Source organism: Lepidochelys kempii, chromosome 2 (genome assembly GCF_965140265.1).
Source record: "Lepidochelys kempii isolate rLepKem1 chromosome 2, rLepKem1.hap2, whole genome shotgun sequence".
Lineage (NCBI taxonomy): Eukaryota > Metazoa > Chordata > Testudines > Cheloniidae > Lepidochelys > Lepidochelys kempii.
The window spans coordinates 101,471,742-101,488,158 of NC_133257.1; the positions used below are offsets into that span (position 1 = coordinate 101,471,742).

Below are 16,417 nucleotides of genomic sequence, written 5' to 3' on the forward strand. Positions count from 1 at the left end.
GCATGAATGTGCCAACATTGAACTTGCGGTGGCAAGCCACAATCTGGCCCATTCTGAAGGTCTTCCATTTATATCACTGGGAGCCCAGAGTGCAGAATGACTACTGAATATGCAATAGAGACTCATGTTGTGGAGATATCTATGGAGTGGATCAGTGTGCAGCTTGTATAGAGATTGGATTAAAAGGGTGTGGTCCCCAGTTGTCAAAAGTGGCACTGTTTGGTTGGTTTCTTTGGGAGAGCAGTAATCTTACTTTTTAAAAAAAATTACAGGTTACCCCCACATGGAGTTTGCTGGCTTCTGGGACTCAGAACTGAGCTCTAGGTTTTCCTACCCTTTGGACTACAACAATGATGGCTACCAGAGCTCTCTGACTCCATTCCCCAGCATCCTTTGAGTTAAGGGTGGGGACAGACTGGACTAGAAACTCCTGATGATACCAATAGGGAGGCTTCTGCATGGGGTGATCAGGACAAGCAGTTTGCTGGACCAGTGATGAGCCAGGGCTGCCAGCCCCCTTAGTGGGAGGGGACAACCTGACTCAGAGACAAAGGGTATGTTTACCCTGCAATAAAAGATTAGTGGTACTGAGTCTCAGGACCCACCTCAACTGACTGGGGTCACAGGGCTCAGTCTGGGTGCCTTAAAATTGCAGTATAGACATTCGGTTCGGGCATGGGATGAAGTCTGGGTGCTGAGACGCACTCACTCATGGAATTTCAGAGCCTGGGATCCAACCTGAGCCAGCACATCTGCGCTGCTATTTTTAGCCCTGCAGCCACAGCCCCACTAGCCTGAGTCAGTTGACCCAGGCTAGCTGAGGCTGGGCCACAGGTCCTTTATTGCAGTGTAGACATACCCCAGAAAAACTGAATTTAGTTTCAGTTTTGAGTTTAGGAGAGACTTGGGACTAGGAGCTGAAGCAGAACAGTTTAGGGAGTCTCTGATTAACTCCTGCTCCCCACAAATAGAGTCTTTGAACTGCTGTAGGATCTAGTGCATGGGGCAGGCAGTTGCAAGTTGTGGAGACCAGCACCCAGAGTGGCAGAGATCCACCCCAGTGCCAGCTATTGAGACCCAGCTATTGAGATCTTCACAGGACTGCAGACCAAGGAGCTAGGAGAGAACCCTGCCCCATCCAGGAGCAAAGACACAGGAAGGTGACCTTTTTTGTTTTAGCTGGCCAGCATTCACAGTGCAGCAGTGCTCATCTGCAGACTCATTCTCACCGTACCATCTGCCTGGGAAGGTGCCAGGCAGGGACCTGGGGGCTGAGAAGAACTGTGAGTGTTTGGGGAATTGGCTGGTTTGTTGATGTGTTAGTAGTCACTAGTGAGCCCTAGTAACCAATGTTCCCTCTAATTTTTTGCATCCATGTGCGGAATAAATTTTGTTATGTGTGCCAGTATCGAGGTAATGTGTGGATGTGTGCCACCAGGAGAAACAAAAAAACCGAGATATAATATATATTTTTAAAAAGTTGCCATAGGGATAATTACTCTTGCCAGGACAGGTTAGAACTCACTACTCAAAGAATTAAAGTTAAGTGTAAGAGAGAAATAAAAATTATGAAATGCATAGACCAGTCAAAACACTAAAATAACGCACTTTGAAATAATAAAATTACAGCAAATATATGTGCATTGCAGCAAGTACCAAGAAGTAACAACAACAACACAAGTATGTGTTGGGAGGTGAGTGTGAAAGACTGTGTGTGTGTGTGTGTGTGTGCTGGCTGCTGGCAAAGTTTATGAGAGACAGTGGGCTGTCTCTTTAAGGCACTCTCTCACCAGAAGGCTCAGTCAGACCGCAGCAGCTCTCCTGAGCCCTGTCCCTTCTCCCCAGCTCTGCAGAGATGGGCTCAGGAGCAGGAGAGCTGCTGTGGTCTGAAGTCTGAATAAGCCTTCTGGTGGTGAGTGAGCGCCTTAAAGAGACAACGCATGGTCTCTCAGACACTTCCCCAGCAGCCAGCACACACACACACACTGTCTCTCTCTCTCTCTCTCTCTCACACACACACACACACACACACACACACACACACACATACACACTCTCTCTGTCTCTCCCCCTCCCCCTACTTCCACCCTGCCATGTGCAGAGTTGGGGAGGAGGGACAGGGCTCAGGAGAGCTGCTGCGGTCTGACTGAGCCTTCTGGTGAGAGAGTGCTGCGCTGCTCCTACCCTCTGCCTTGGACCCCCTGGCCAGCGGCTCCCAGGACCCTCCAGTTTGCTGTGCAGAGTGGGGGGAAGCAGGGGAAGGGGGACACCCTGCCATCAGCACCCTCTCCCCCCACGCAGCCGGATGTGCACGGCTCTGCTAATGATTCACTCCTGGGCGGCTGCACGAGCGTGCAGCTTTGGGGGAACACAGGCCCTCACCCTTTCCTTCCCCAGATCCTATTCTCCTGCTTCCAATAAAGTTCCCTTTTCTTATATTGTTATTTTGGGGTGTGTCACTTCTTTGCTGGGGTTTGTGCTGTTGAGCTTTATTGGTTCTTGTGTCCTGGGTTTTATAATCTTTGCCAGCAGTGGTAGCATTATTCATTTTCCTAAGGAATAGCACCCTTTGTATCTTGGGCACCTTGGGTGGAGGCACCAGGCATCACAAAAAAAAAACCAGGACCCAATCCCTGGAAAGGGAGGGGAGAAGCCACTTTAAGTAGCAAGAAACAGGGAGTAGGCTTGAGTGCCACCTCAGGGAAAGAGCTACTTAAATTCAAAATGGGATACTCTGAGGCCCTGATTTAGGAAACCACATAAGCATGTGCCTCAGTCCATCCCTATTCAGGAAAGCAATTAAGCACATGCTTAAAGTTAAGCAAATGCGTAAGTACCTTTCCTGAATAGGGAGTCTTTCTTGAAGTGAGGCTCTTAAGCTGTAGTGGATGTATTCACAATAGGTAGAGTTCTGCCAGCTTTTGTGAATATTAATTCTGCATTGTAAATGTTCTAATCTTTGTACAGAGTAAGAAAAACTACTTTCTAGTATTACCTCCAGTTTTGCACCCATATCTTCAATCTCCCTTAAAAGACTTAAAAGTGGCAATTCTTCAACAAAAAAACTTCAAAAACAGACTCCAACATGAAACTGCAGAACTGGAATTAATTTGCCAACTGGACACCATCAAATTAGGCCTGAATAAAGACTGGGAGTGGATGGGTCATTACAAAAACTAATTTCCCCATACTAATTTCCCACTACTGTTACTCACACCTTCTTGCCAACTGTTTGAAATGGGCCACCCTTATTACCACTACAAAAGTGATTTTTCCTACCTTGGTATTCTACTGTTCATTGAATTGTCGCGTTAGACTCACTCCCCACTTGGTAAGGCTTCTCCCATCTTTTCATGTACTATGTAATATATCTGCTACTGTATTTTCCACTCCGTGCATCTGATGAAGTGGGTTCTAGCTCATGAAAGCTTATGCCCAAATAAATTTGTTAGTTTCTAAGGTGCCACAAGGACTCCTCATTGTTTTTTCATGAGCAGTTGACATTCAAAATCTGAGCTGTTTTGATAGGGCACCTACATCACATATGTGTCTTCTCCATTGCAAGAGCATATCTCTTAGAACAACGTTCCCAGTTCAAATATTTGTTGCTTTCCATGAATATTCTCCAGTATTTGGCTAAAATTCACTATTTAGAAGAAACCCACTTACTTTTGTCTTGTCTATGCAATATATATTAGCTACATAACATTTAAGTTCAGTGTCATTTTTAATCTCTAAGAACTACATAATATACACCTAGGCACTATGTGCCAATCTGTACAGACCCTTGCAAAGAAACAAGTTTTTGAATGCACCAAAGAGTTATTAGTGTGCTTTTTTTATACAATTACAGTGCAGCTGTATAAATCTGTTCTCCTGAACAAAGCATTTTATATGCTAGAGGTTGGCATGTGTTAGAAAAATACAAATAAAAAATAAAAGAGATTCATGTATTTGGAGCTGTGAATCTTTATGTTAAAGTGGTCTTAATGTGAAGGACAGTTTTGTGTAGATGGGTGGGACTGTGATCGCCTGTATGGGAAAAACCTGTGATATAGCAGTTTTGAAAACTGAAGTTAAAAAGATAATATTTTCTTGAAATGCAAAACAATAACTTTATGATGAAACATAGACTGAGTTCAGCTGCCACACAGCCAAGGCAAAACCTGAATCCTCTTGCAATCTTAGTTTTATGTCCAATCTGTCTTTTAAAGTGTGTAGAAGAGACAGAAAGGGAACTAAGATAGTTAGATAAAACTACAAATATAGAATGATGTGAAGTCCAAATTCACTCCCACTAAAATTGCACTTTGCTGCACCTGCCTTTCTTCATGTTTCTGCTGAGGGAGGGCAACTGTAATCCCACCATGGGTTTCATAAGTGTCTGGCCAGCAGAAGCTGCCTTAGATATGTGCTGGATCAGTACATCCTCTGTCTGTCCTAGCCATGCCACCCTCCCGGTAAGCAAACCCCACTTCCGGGGCAGCACTGGCTGAAGGAGACCTCATGTTGGAGGGGAGGTTTTGGGGAACCTGGAACCAATACAAATCCCTCTAGGCACACTTTCTGCTGAAAGGCTCTGGACTGGCTTGTGTAAATGCATAACCTGGGTGAATTTGGCCACAAATTCCTTTTCTTTCACTAATTTCAAATAGAGAATTTGAGATTTTTAAGTGGCCAGTGTCCTACTCAGAATAATTATCCTGTTACAAACCTGACCTGAAGAGCCTATTATCTATGGCATCAATGGAGAAAAAAGATAATGATTACTTCTAGTAAATTCCTAAATTACATTTTTGAAAATGCATAAAGTACAACTAAAAAAAATGTAAAGAGCAATTCTGGATGCAGAAATGCTATCTAGTGGTGATGAGTGTATTACAAGAACTTAAAATGGAATAGAACGTATAGGATCATGGCATGGAGAAGGGCTGGTTTCAGAATATAACTTCCCTTACACAAGAGAAACAGCGTCAAGTATTTTCTTTAGTTCTTTTAAACATTTTAAACAAATTAGATTTAGTCACAAAAATCCTAAAAATATATATAAGGGTGATGACGTGGGGAAGGAATTTTTTAAATTTCATTTGGGAATAGCAGAACTCATAAGTACTCTGTCTGTCTCCCTGTCTGATGGCCTGTGTTCTTCATGACACTCTTGAGGCTGTACTGTTATGCACATAATTCCTCTCTGGTCCTGTCCTGTGTGCAGCATGTGGACTGCTCTACAAGGGGAGGTGGGGGGAAACCTCACTTGGCTGGCAGTCAGAGCAGCCGGAGCAAATGCAGATGCTGCTATTTACACTATTTTCACATTCTGAAGAACAAAGAGCAGGAGGCTGCCAACAAAGCTTAGAGGCTAAGCCTTTGCACTACACAGTAGGCTCAGCCTATCAAAGCCTGCAGAAATATGCAGTGCACCACTCCATGAAATCCTGTGTCTCTGTTTGGTGGAAATGCAGTCAAGAGCACCTACTGCTCGGGGGGGGGGGGGGGAGAGGGGGAGGAATCATTGCTCATGAGTTCCAGTCTTCCAAATTTCAGGGGTGCAATGCTGAATGATCTACTTGTATCTCACATTAATGATAGGATAACGAGTGCCAGTCTGAGGGCAGACTGACCCTTATCATCCCTGGCAGCAGTGGAACCTGGAACTGGATGCACATATCCCTTTTAATCTTAGCAAGGGATGAGTCTAGACACTGATGCTCACATGAGGAAGTATGGGCTTATGATTAAAGTGCCTGGAAGAACTGTATTTGATCCCTGGCTCTGTTGCTGACTTCCTGCGTGACCTTTCTCAGGTAATGTAGCCTAAGATTTTTTCAGAGGTTTGCAAGAGAGTTAGGTGCCCAATCCTTACTGAATTTCTGTGCGACTTGGCGGTGCACTCTCTCTCTGTCTCTCAGGTACCTTTTGAGAATCACCTCTCTCTAACTCAGTTTCCCCAGCTAGAAAATGAAGATGTGATAATGATACTAATACTTTTTCTGTTTTGTCTACTTGGAGTACAAATCTTCAGTGGGGGGAATGTCTCTGACTGCAGTATATGTTTACACGGTGTATAGCACAATGGGGCCCTAAGTGGGTTGGAGTCTCTAGGCACTACAAGAAATAATAAGAGCAGCTTCTATGCATGAAGACTTATTTTTATGCACTCTAGCTACAATATCTAATTACTCATACAAAGACACCCATCATTGTGGTAGCAGAGGGGTCAGACAATCTGAATCCCAATTTTCCCAAAGGTTCAGGGTATTTGGATTCGGGGAAGAGGTAGTTCTGGGTCCATCTCTAATCAGATGTGTTCAGTTTCTATCTGGACTGTTTTGCTTTGGCCCATTATAAAGATAGGGATCTCATGTATCAGGATCTAAGTTCAGATTTTGAACCCTGAAAACCTGGATAGGGTGTTTCGGGCCACCCTCTTTTAGCATTAGAAGTCTTTTGCAAATAAATGATCTGGGCACAGCTCTAGATGTCCCTCGCCAAGAGAGTGCTCAGATTTGAGTTTTGTTGCACACTCATTTTTAACAGCAGCTGATCTGCCCAACCTCACTCTGATTGGTTGGGTTGGGTTGGGTTGCCAGTGCACAGTCATAGAAGATAACTCTGTAATGTTAGCCTATTGTGAATTTTTAACTAATCTCAATCTCTCTGTGTGGGTTTGGGATTTTCCCATCTGTAATGTTCCTGTGTACCATGTGGTCCCCTGGGAGGGATTGGCACAGGCTGATCAAGGGCAGGAACAAATGTCATTTCAATCTCAGATCCTCCTGGGTCGAAGGAGGATTCAGAATACCATGAAGGAAAGAGCATCTCAGAGGAGTGCCATATGTTGGATAGAATTTAAGAGAAACTACCTGACCTGAAGAAGAGCTCTGTGTAGCTCTTTCACCCACAGAAGTTGGTCCAATAAAATATATTACCCCATCCATCTGGCTCAAAGTACCTTAGGCTCCATGGTGGGTGGGCACAGAAATGCACTTTAGGTTGTTCTATGTAATTTAGATGAATAAACAGAGTGTCTTTTCCATTACAGTACTTGCCTGACACTAGCTCAGACTTCACTAGCAAACACTCCACAGGCTAAACCTGGATTTGTGTTCCCATGTGGAATGAATATTGGTTATGCCTCTAGGGGTCCCCTTTGGTTTTACCTTAATAAAAGGCAGAAATCTTAAGATTTGATGTAAAGCATATATTCCAAATGGACAGAAACAAGGGCCTTTGGACCACACACCTTGTATAGTTTGCTAGTTTTGTGCAAAATACGACCATAACAGAACTGCAGCATTTTACACTGAATTTGAACAGGTGTTACTAACTGCACAAGGTCCAAGATGAAAAGGAGGACTTGTGGCACCTTAGAGACTAACCAATTTATTAGAGCATAAGCTTTCGTGAGCTACAGCTCACTTCTTCAGATGCATATCGTGGAAACTGCAGCAGGCTTTATATATACACAGAGAATATGAAACAATACCTATTTGTCCAAGATGATATAGAATTGGGTGCTTTGTCTGGAACTCTCTAAGTCATGTTGGTTTAACTAGTTTTGCAGCGTCTGCTTTCAAGAAAAGGATGAGAAGAAAGGAACTGATCGATTTAAATCACAAATTCTAATAATGATGGTTTACATTTATATACTACCTTTCCTGATAGGATCTTAAAGCACTTAATTAGGGTATATCTACACTATGAAATTAGGTCAAATTTATAGAAGTCGAATTTTTAGAAAGCGATTTTATACAGTTGATTGTGTGTGTCCCCACTTAAAACCATTAAGTCCATTAAGTTGGTGGAGTACGTCCACAGTACCGAGGCTAGCGTCGACTTCTGGAGCGTTGCACTGTGGGTAGCTATCCCACAGTTCCCGCCATCTCCGCCGCCCATTGGAATTCTGGGTTGAGATCGAAATGCCTGATGGGGCAAAAAAATTGTTGTGGGTGGTTCTGGGTATATGTCGTCAGGCCCCCATTCCTTCCCTCCCTCCCTCCGTGAAAGCAACGGTAGACAATCATTTTGCGCCCTTTTTCATGGGTTACCTGTCCAGATCCCATACCACGGCAAGCATGGAGCCCGCTCAGCTAACCATCACCGTATGTCTCCTGGGTGCTGGCAGACGTGGGACTGCATTGCTACACAGCAACAGCTCATTGCCTTGTGGCAGCAGACAGTGAAGTATGACTGGTAGCTGTCCTCGTCGTCTCCTGGGTGCTCTGGCCAGCCTTGGTCAGGTCGGTCGGGGCACCTGGGCAGACATGGGTGCTCCTGGCAGATCTCAGTAAAGTCTGTCAGGGGCACCTGCACATAAATGGGAGTTACCCAGTCATTCTCTTCTTTAAGTTTTGTCTAATGGAGATTCAGTCCTGCCTGGAATATTGACAGAGAAATAGCTCTCCCAGCCAGCAGCACCGTCTGCTGCCAGCCTACCCCTCCCTCCATGAAAGCAATGGGCAACAAGCATTTTGTACCTTTTTCCATGCGGGCGCCATATTGCTGTCAGCATTGTCATCCACCCGCCGCTTCTGCTGCCACTCTGCTCTCCTGCTCATGCCATACCACAGCAAGCAGGGAGCCTGCTCAGATCACCACAGCAGTTGTGACCGCTCTAAACACCACGCGCATTATCATGCAGTATATGCAGAACCAGAACCTGCAAAAGCAGGTGAGGAGGCGATGACAGTGCAGTGAGCAGAGTGATGAGGACATGGATACAGACTTCTCTCAAAGTATGGGCCCCAGCAGTTTGGCCATCCTGGTGGCAATGAGGCAGGCTCATGCCATGGAACGCTGATTCTGGGCCCGGGAAACAAGCACAGATTGGTGGGACTGCATAGTGTTGCAGGTCTGGGACAATTCCCAATGGCTGCAAAACTTTTGTATGCATAAGGGCACTTTCATGGAACTTTGTGACTTGCTTTCCCCTGCCCTGAAGCATCAGAATACCAAGATGAGAGCAGCCCTCACAGTTCACAAGCAAGTGGCAATAGCCCTGTGGAAGCTTGCAACGCCTGACAGCTACCAGTCAGTTGGGAATCAATTTGGAGTGAGCAAATCTACTGTGGGGGCTGCTGTGATGCAAGTAGACAACGTGATCACTGAGCTGCTGCTATCGAGGGTAGTGACTCTGGGAAATGTGCAGGTCATAGTGGATGGCTTTGCTGCAAAGGGATTCCATAACTGTGGTGGGGTGAGAGACCGAATGCATATCCCTATCTTGGGACCAGACCACCAAGGCAGGCAGTACATAAACTGAAAGGAGTACTTTTCAATCATGCTGCAAGCACTGGTGGATCACAAGGGACGTTTCACCAACATCAACGTGGGATGGCTGGGAAAGGTACATGACGCTCGCATCTTTAGGAACTCTGGTCTGTGGGAATGGCTGCAGCAAGGGACTTACTTTCCAGACCAGAAAACAACCACTGGGGATGTTGAAATGCCTATAGTTATCCTTGGGGATCCAGCCTACCCCTTAATGCCATGGCGCATGAAGCCATACACAGGCACCCTGGACAGTAGTCAGGCGCTGTCCAACTATAGGCTGAGCAAGTGCAGAACGGTGGTTGAATGTGCATTTGGACGTTTAAAAGCGCGCTGGCGCAGTTTACTGACTCGGTTAGACCTCAGCGAAACCAATATTCCCATCGTTATTACTGCTTGCTGTGTGCTCCACAATCTCTGTGAGAGTAAGGAGGAGACGTTTATGGTGGAGTGGGCGGTTGAGACAAATTGCCTGGCCGCTGATTACATGCAGCCAGACACCAGGGCAGTTAGAAAAGCACAGCAGGGTATACTGCGTTTCAGAGAAGCTTTGAAAACCAGTTTCATGACTGGCCAGGCTATGGTGTGAAAGTTCTGTTTGTTTCTTGATGAAAACCCGCCCCCCTTGGTTCACTCTACTTCTCTGTAAGCCAACTGCCCTTTGATCACCACTTGCAAAGGCAATAAAGTCATTGTTGTTTCAAATTCATGCATTCTTTATTAATTTGTCACACAAATGGGAGGATAACTGCCAAGGTAGCCCGGGAGCGGTGGGGGAAGAGGGAAGTACTGGGTGGGGTGAGGGAGGAGGGGAGGACGGAAGGACAAGGCCACACTGCACTTCAAAACTTACTGAATGCCAGCTTTCTGTTGCTCGGGTAGTCCTCTGGAGTGGAGTGGTTGGGTGGCCAGAGGCCCCTCCACTGCGTTCTTGGGCGTCTGGGTAAGGAGGCTATGGAACTTGGGAAGAAGGGCGGTTGGTTACAAAGGGGCTGCAGCAGCGGTCTGTGCTCCTGTTGCCTTTCCTGCACCTCAGCCATACACCGGAGCATATCAGTTTGATCCTCCAGTAGCTTCAGCATTGCATCCTGCCTCCTCTCACCACACTGATGCCATCCCTCCTCTCGCTCGTCCCTCCTGTCCGCTCGCTCGTTCCTCCTGTCCTCGCATTCATTTTGTGCTTTCCTGGACTCTGACATTGTCTCCCTCAATGCATTGTGCTGGGCTCTTTCAGCATGGGATGCCTGCATGAGCTCAGAGAACATTTCATCACGAGTGCGGTTTTTTTGGCTTTGGGACGGAGATGATAGGGGGAGCATTGAAACATTTGCAGTTGCGGGAGGGAAAAAAGACAGATTAGTCTTTAAAAAGAGACATTTTAGAGAACAATGGGTAGACTCTTTGATGGTGAACCAACCTGTTAACATTACATAGCACGTGTGGTTTCTTTACAAGGTCGCATTTTGCCTCTTATATCGAGGGCCTGCCAGTATGGTGTGAGAGATCACACACACAGGGCCGGTGGGCAACAGAATTCGGCTTGCAGGCAGACATGGTAAGCCACAGTCTTTTGGCTTCTTTAACCTTCATAACATGTGGGAATGGTTTCAAACAGCAGCACCCTCATTTCACATACCAAGCACCCGTTGGGTTGGCCCTTTAAAATGGGTTGGCCATTTAAAAGGAGGGGCTGCGGTTTTCAGGTTAACGTGCAGCACAAACCCAACTAACCCTCTCCCCCACACACACACCCAGTTCTGTGGGATGATCGCTTCACCCCTCCCCCCATCACGTGGGTAATAGTGGTGATGATTTCTGTTCAGCCACAGGCAAACAGCCCAGCAGGAATGGCCAACTCTGAATGTCCCCTTAATAAAATTCCCCTATTTCAACCAGGTGACCATGAATGAGATCACTCTCCTGAGGATAACACAGAGAGATAAAGAACGGATGTTGCCTGAATGCCAGCAAACACCAGGACCATACACTGCCATGCTTTGTTATGCAATGATTCCAGACTACATGCTGCTGGCCTGCCGTGGTAAAGTGTCCTACCATGGAGGACAGAATAAGGCTGCCTTCCCCAGAAACCTTTTGCAAAGGCTTTGGGAGTACCTCCAGGAGAGCTTCATTGAGATGTCCCTGGAGGATTTCCGCTCCATTCCCATACACGTTAACAGACTTTTCCAGTAGCTGTACTGGCCGCAAATGCATCCCAAGTCTTTAGGGCAAATTAATCATTAAACATGCTTGCTTTTAAACTGTGTATTATATTTACAAAGGTACACTCACTAGAGGTCACTTCTCCACCTTCTAGGTCTGGGAGCCCGCCTTCGGTGAGTTGGGAGGGTACTAGATCCAGGGTGAGAAACAGTTCCTGGCTGTCATGGAAAACGGTTTCTAGGCTTGCTTGCTGTTCTTCAACCTCCTCCTCTTCATCATCTTCCTCATCCCCAAAATCCGCATCCCTGTTGCGTGAGAGTCCATTGATGGAATCCACGCACAGGGCTGGGGTAGTTGTAGGGGCACCCCCGAGAATGGCATGCAGCTCATCATAGAAGTGGCATGTCTGGGGCTCTGACCCAGAGTGGCCGTTTGCCTCTCTGGTTTTTTGGTAGACTTGCCTGAGCTCCTTAAGTTTCACGCAGCACTGCTGCAGGTCCCTGTTACAGCCTCTGTCCTTCATGCCCTTGGAGATTTTTTCAAATATTTTGGCATTTCGTCTTTTGGAACGGCGTTCTGATATCACAGATTCGTCTCCCCGTACAGCGATCAGATCCAGTACCTCCCAGTCAGTCCATGCTGGAGCTCTTTTGTGATTCTGGGACTGCATGGTCACCTGTGCTGAAGAGCTCTGCATGGTCACCTGTGCTGATCAGCTCACCACACTGGCCAAACAGGAAATTAAATTCAAAAGTTCGTGGGGCTTTTCCTGTCTACCTAGCCAGTGCATCGGAGTTGAGAGTGCTGTCCAGAGCAGCCACAATGGAGCACTCTGGGATAGCTCCCGGAGGCCAATACCGTCAAACTGCGTCCACACTACCCCAAATTCGACCCAGCGAGGTCGATTTCAGTGCTAATTCACTCATTGGGGAGGAGTACAGAAACCGGTTTTAAGAGCCCTTAAAGTTGGAAAAAATGGCTTCGTTGTGTGGACAGGTGCAAGGCTAAACCGATCTAACGCTGCTAAATCTGACCTAAACTCATAGTGTAGACCAGGGCATAGCAAACACGAATTAATTAAGTGTCACAACACTTGTGAAGCAGGTATTATTGCAGTTATTATATAGGCAATAATAATGAAGTAGAGAGAGGCTAAGTGAAGCTAAGGGGGTCAGTGGGAGAAATTGTTCTGACTTTCTGTCACCCAGTCAAGCCAACGAACCAGGTTTTTTCCCCCCATGCTCACCAAAACAAATTCATTCTTTTAAAAACCTGGAGTGGGCCTCATTCATGTTCTCATTCTCTAAACCAGCAGAAGTGTAGAGAGTTTGGCAGCCATATATTTAGCCCCTGGACCAGGGGTTGTTTAAATTTTAAAATAGTTTTTTCCAAATGACCTGAGAATGGTTTGACAGGCTCAGAAAAGTATCCAGGTCTTTCTTGGCAAGAAGAAAGAGTCCTTTAAAAGGCAAAGAAGGGGAAATTGAGTGGAAGATGGGGCAGGGATGTTGAAGATCTTTCCTTCCTTACTCATGCTTCCCCCCACATACTGGGTGGCCTTGGCATGCAGAGATGTCAACAAGTACACAGAAAGCCCCAAAGCCACACTTCCAAATGATCTGCAAAATATTAAAAACATGTCCTGCTCCAAATTACTAACAAACTAGCACATTTTTGGTCATCTCCCAGATACCCCACCCCTGAGGATGGGCCTCAGTAACTCAGCTGCAAGATGAAAGGGCAGAATGTGAGCTGAGGGAGAAGGAAGGTGAACGGTTTATATTAATAAAGGTACAGCAAGCCTCTCCTATTTTGACAGCGCTCTGACAGTATGTACACTCTCATCTATACACAGGTGCCTGTCGGAGCAGCTACTGTAACCAGGTTGTAAAATATTCAATGACTCACTGTGAATAACCATCTCATTTAGAGCAATAATCTGGTGACAAGACAAACATTGTTAAGTTGTGTCAACTTGTTAGGAAAGACATAAAACAAAAATACCACCAACATCCTAGGGCTAGAGGCAATGTCAATATGTTTTTGGAGGTGAGATGCTGGAGAGGAGTGAGGGAAAGCTCATGCAGCTTAGCATAGGCTTAGTTTGCAGTAGAGGAAGACAGAAAAAGAGATCAGCAGAGGGCCTGGCAGTAAATCAAACAGGTGCTGATCCCTGATGGCCTACTATGGTGCAAGTAGGCCAGTCCTAAAACTTGCAGTGCCCTGCCTGAAGTAAGAGATTGTGGGGGTCCCATCCAGACCCCTCCTCACATGTGATATGGGCCCCCTTTTCTATGTCTGATACTTCAATTGGCTTTTTCTTGACTGAGCTCACCTCTGCCTTTCCTCCCCCACCCCATCCCCCATCACTGAGTTGGGCTCCAGCTTTCCAGATTCATTTGTTTATTATATTCTGTTGGCTTGGAGAGATGGGAAAGAAGTGATTGAATATGAGTCATTTCAGGGTATTTCTCACTTTTGATATGTGTAAAGGGTGGACACCTGCAGATAGCAAATTTGGTGGTGGGGAAGCCTAAAGATTCAATTATTTGTCAGCTGGACTGGTGCAAGATTGCAATATATAGTATAGAAAAATGCATATATATAGTGATGGATATCTCATCACTATGAGACATGACTGTGTGTGAGGGGATGCATGAGCAATGACCTGGCAAGTGGGAAGGTGAGGCAGCAAGATTTAGTCCAACAGGATGACTCCGTCAGGATGGCTCAGATTGGAAGAGGCCTTGGAGGTTTTTCGCCTTCCTCTGTAGCATGGGGCACGGGTCACTTGCTGGAGAATTCTCTGCTCCTTAAAGTCTTTAAACCACAATTTGAGGACTTCAGTAGCACAGACATGGGTGAGAGGTTTTTTGCAGGAGTGGTGGGTGAAATTCTGTAGCCTGCGTTGTGCAGGAGGTCAGACTAGATGATCATCATGGTCCCTTCTGACCTAAATATCTATGAAACTATGAATCTGTCTGATTTGACTAATTGACATGGGTGGTTCAGGCCTTGCCCCTGTCAGCATTGGGAAACAACTCTGCAATCTACTGCTGCTGACTCATTTATCCAGCAAATGCTAGATAAATGCTCATTTATAGCAAAGGCTTCTGGTATGCTGTCCAGCTGGTACGGCTCACTAGTCTCTGTGTCCCGCTGCAGGGTTGTGCAAAAGCGGTTTAGATGTGCAAGCCCGGCTGCAAGGTGAGACAGGAAGCAGAGCCAAAAATGCCATTGACCAAGTGGAGAATGGGGAAAAGGGAGTTAGGTACGGAAGCAGGAGATTTAATCTCTGCTGTGGCCCAGTCTGATGAAACCACAAAAAAAGAGACTCAAGGATGACACTTGAGATGGTTGATGGGTTATATCTGTTGATGTGACACAGGCCCCTGGGAGAATAAAGAACTATGTTGCAGGTTCTCGCCCTGGAGGTTGTGACATTCTGCCTTTTCCTGGTTGCTAAATGGAAAAGTGTGTTTGGGGGAGTGGGGCTTCTAGCTATATTCTGATTGGATGGGAGGGGAGCCCCAGTGATGTCCCCATATAGAAAAGGTTGGGAAACATGACCCTATGTGACCAATGGGTTACAGAAGCCTCCGGCCAGCCTCAGACACAGACAGAGAAATCCATGCTAACACTAGAAGACAATAAATGCCTACTGGGAAAACAACCAGCCATCAACCCATTGATCTAACCAAGGTTTAAATAGCCATAATTCACCAAACTATTAAGACACCTATCCAGTCATCCACTTAATAGAACAACCCTGGAAAATACCCATTCGCTGAAGTTGAATAAGAATGAGTGCATTATAACTTACATTTCTGCCAGACGACAGATGAAGCAAGCTAAGATGAAACCGGGACCATTATATTATAGTGATCTTTTTGCAATTTTTTTCTATCTGAAACCACACATAACTTTTGAAGATGTAAATTTGTAAAACGTCATGCCTTATGTATTACATTTTTGGCATCTACTTTAGTTTTTAAGAATGGATGTTGTCTAATTATGCATTGCAGCTTTGGATGAGAAAATATACTAAGTGTGCATTAAACAGACAACTTTAAATAATGGCACTTGTGCTAAGAAGTGTATTTTCTGGCAAGCAACTAATTTATAATGGTCATAGATATATGCATTAGTGTATGAAATGCTTGTCTTTATTTATTGATTTGAAGGGGCAGTATTATATATTTGAATATGTCTTCTTTATTGGTCCTGTTTCCATCTGTAACGGACCTGATTATATTTCATGTTGCAGGGCATTCACAGTACCTAAATGATGTGCAGTAAATAAAACAATTAATACAGTGTATTTAAAAATAGGTAAATACAGAAAAAGCCAAAATTCAGCTGTGCCCTCTTCCCTTGACTTTCTCCCATGAGTCTTGGGGTTTTTTTAAATGTGCGTATCAGAGGTAAAGAGAATCATATTAAATGACCAAATTTACTGCGTTCTTAGTGCATAAACCACTACACTAGATCTTTCTGAGCCAATTTAATTTTTAGCTTTATTCTTGGCTTAATGCAATGTTTTAGTTCATTGCGCTTTTTGGATGTGCAGAAGCAAAGATAATGTGTTACACTACATTCATTTAATGTTTCATCAGACTTTTTTGGTGTATCTACCTTTTGGGTTATTTTAAAATGTTTCATCTTTATCACTTCAGTCATGAAATGTAGATTCATTAAATTACTGTGCTGGGGTAGCTCGGTGCTGAAGCCTTGTTTAAAATGTAACACTGGTTCATTCATCAAATCTCTGTTAAAAAAAGCAGTCAGTCTTGCAGTATCGAGTCTCCTCTTTTACACACCCTCCCTGTTTCCAGCAATGGGGTTCAAGCCAGACAAATAAAATGATCTATTATTAAACACCTTTCGAGCGATGCCCGTTACTCTATTCTCTTGCAATTTTTGAAAAAAATGTTTCAAACTGAATTTGGCTAAAAGGTTTTGGTTTCAACCCACAAGATTGCAA

The 16,417-nt window shown here is 45.1% G+C and overlaps 1 long non-coding RNA gene across 1 annotated transcript in view; it reads left to right on the top strand.

Annotated features, from left to right (window-relative positions):
- The first annotated feature begins 580 nt into the window (after positions 1-580).
- The window catches only part of LOC140905946 (uncharacterized), a 42,623-nt gene continuing 26,786 nt past the window's right edge, over positions 581-16,417 (top strand). Inside the window, exon 1 of the long non-coding RNA XR_012156993.1 lies at positions 581-1,283. This is a non-coding gene — a long non-coding RNA (uncharacterized lncRNA). The remainder of the gene's footprint in view (positions 1,284-16,417) is intronic.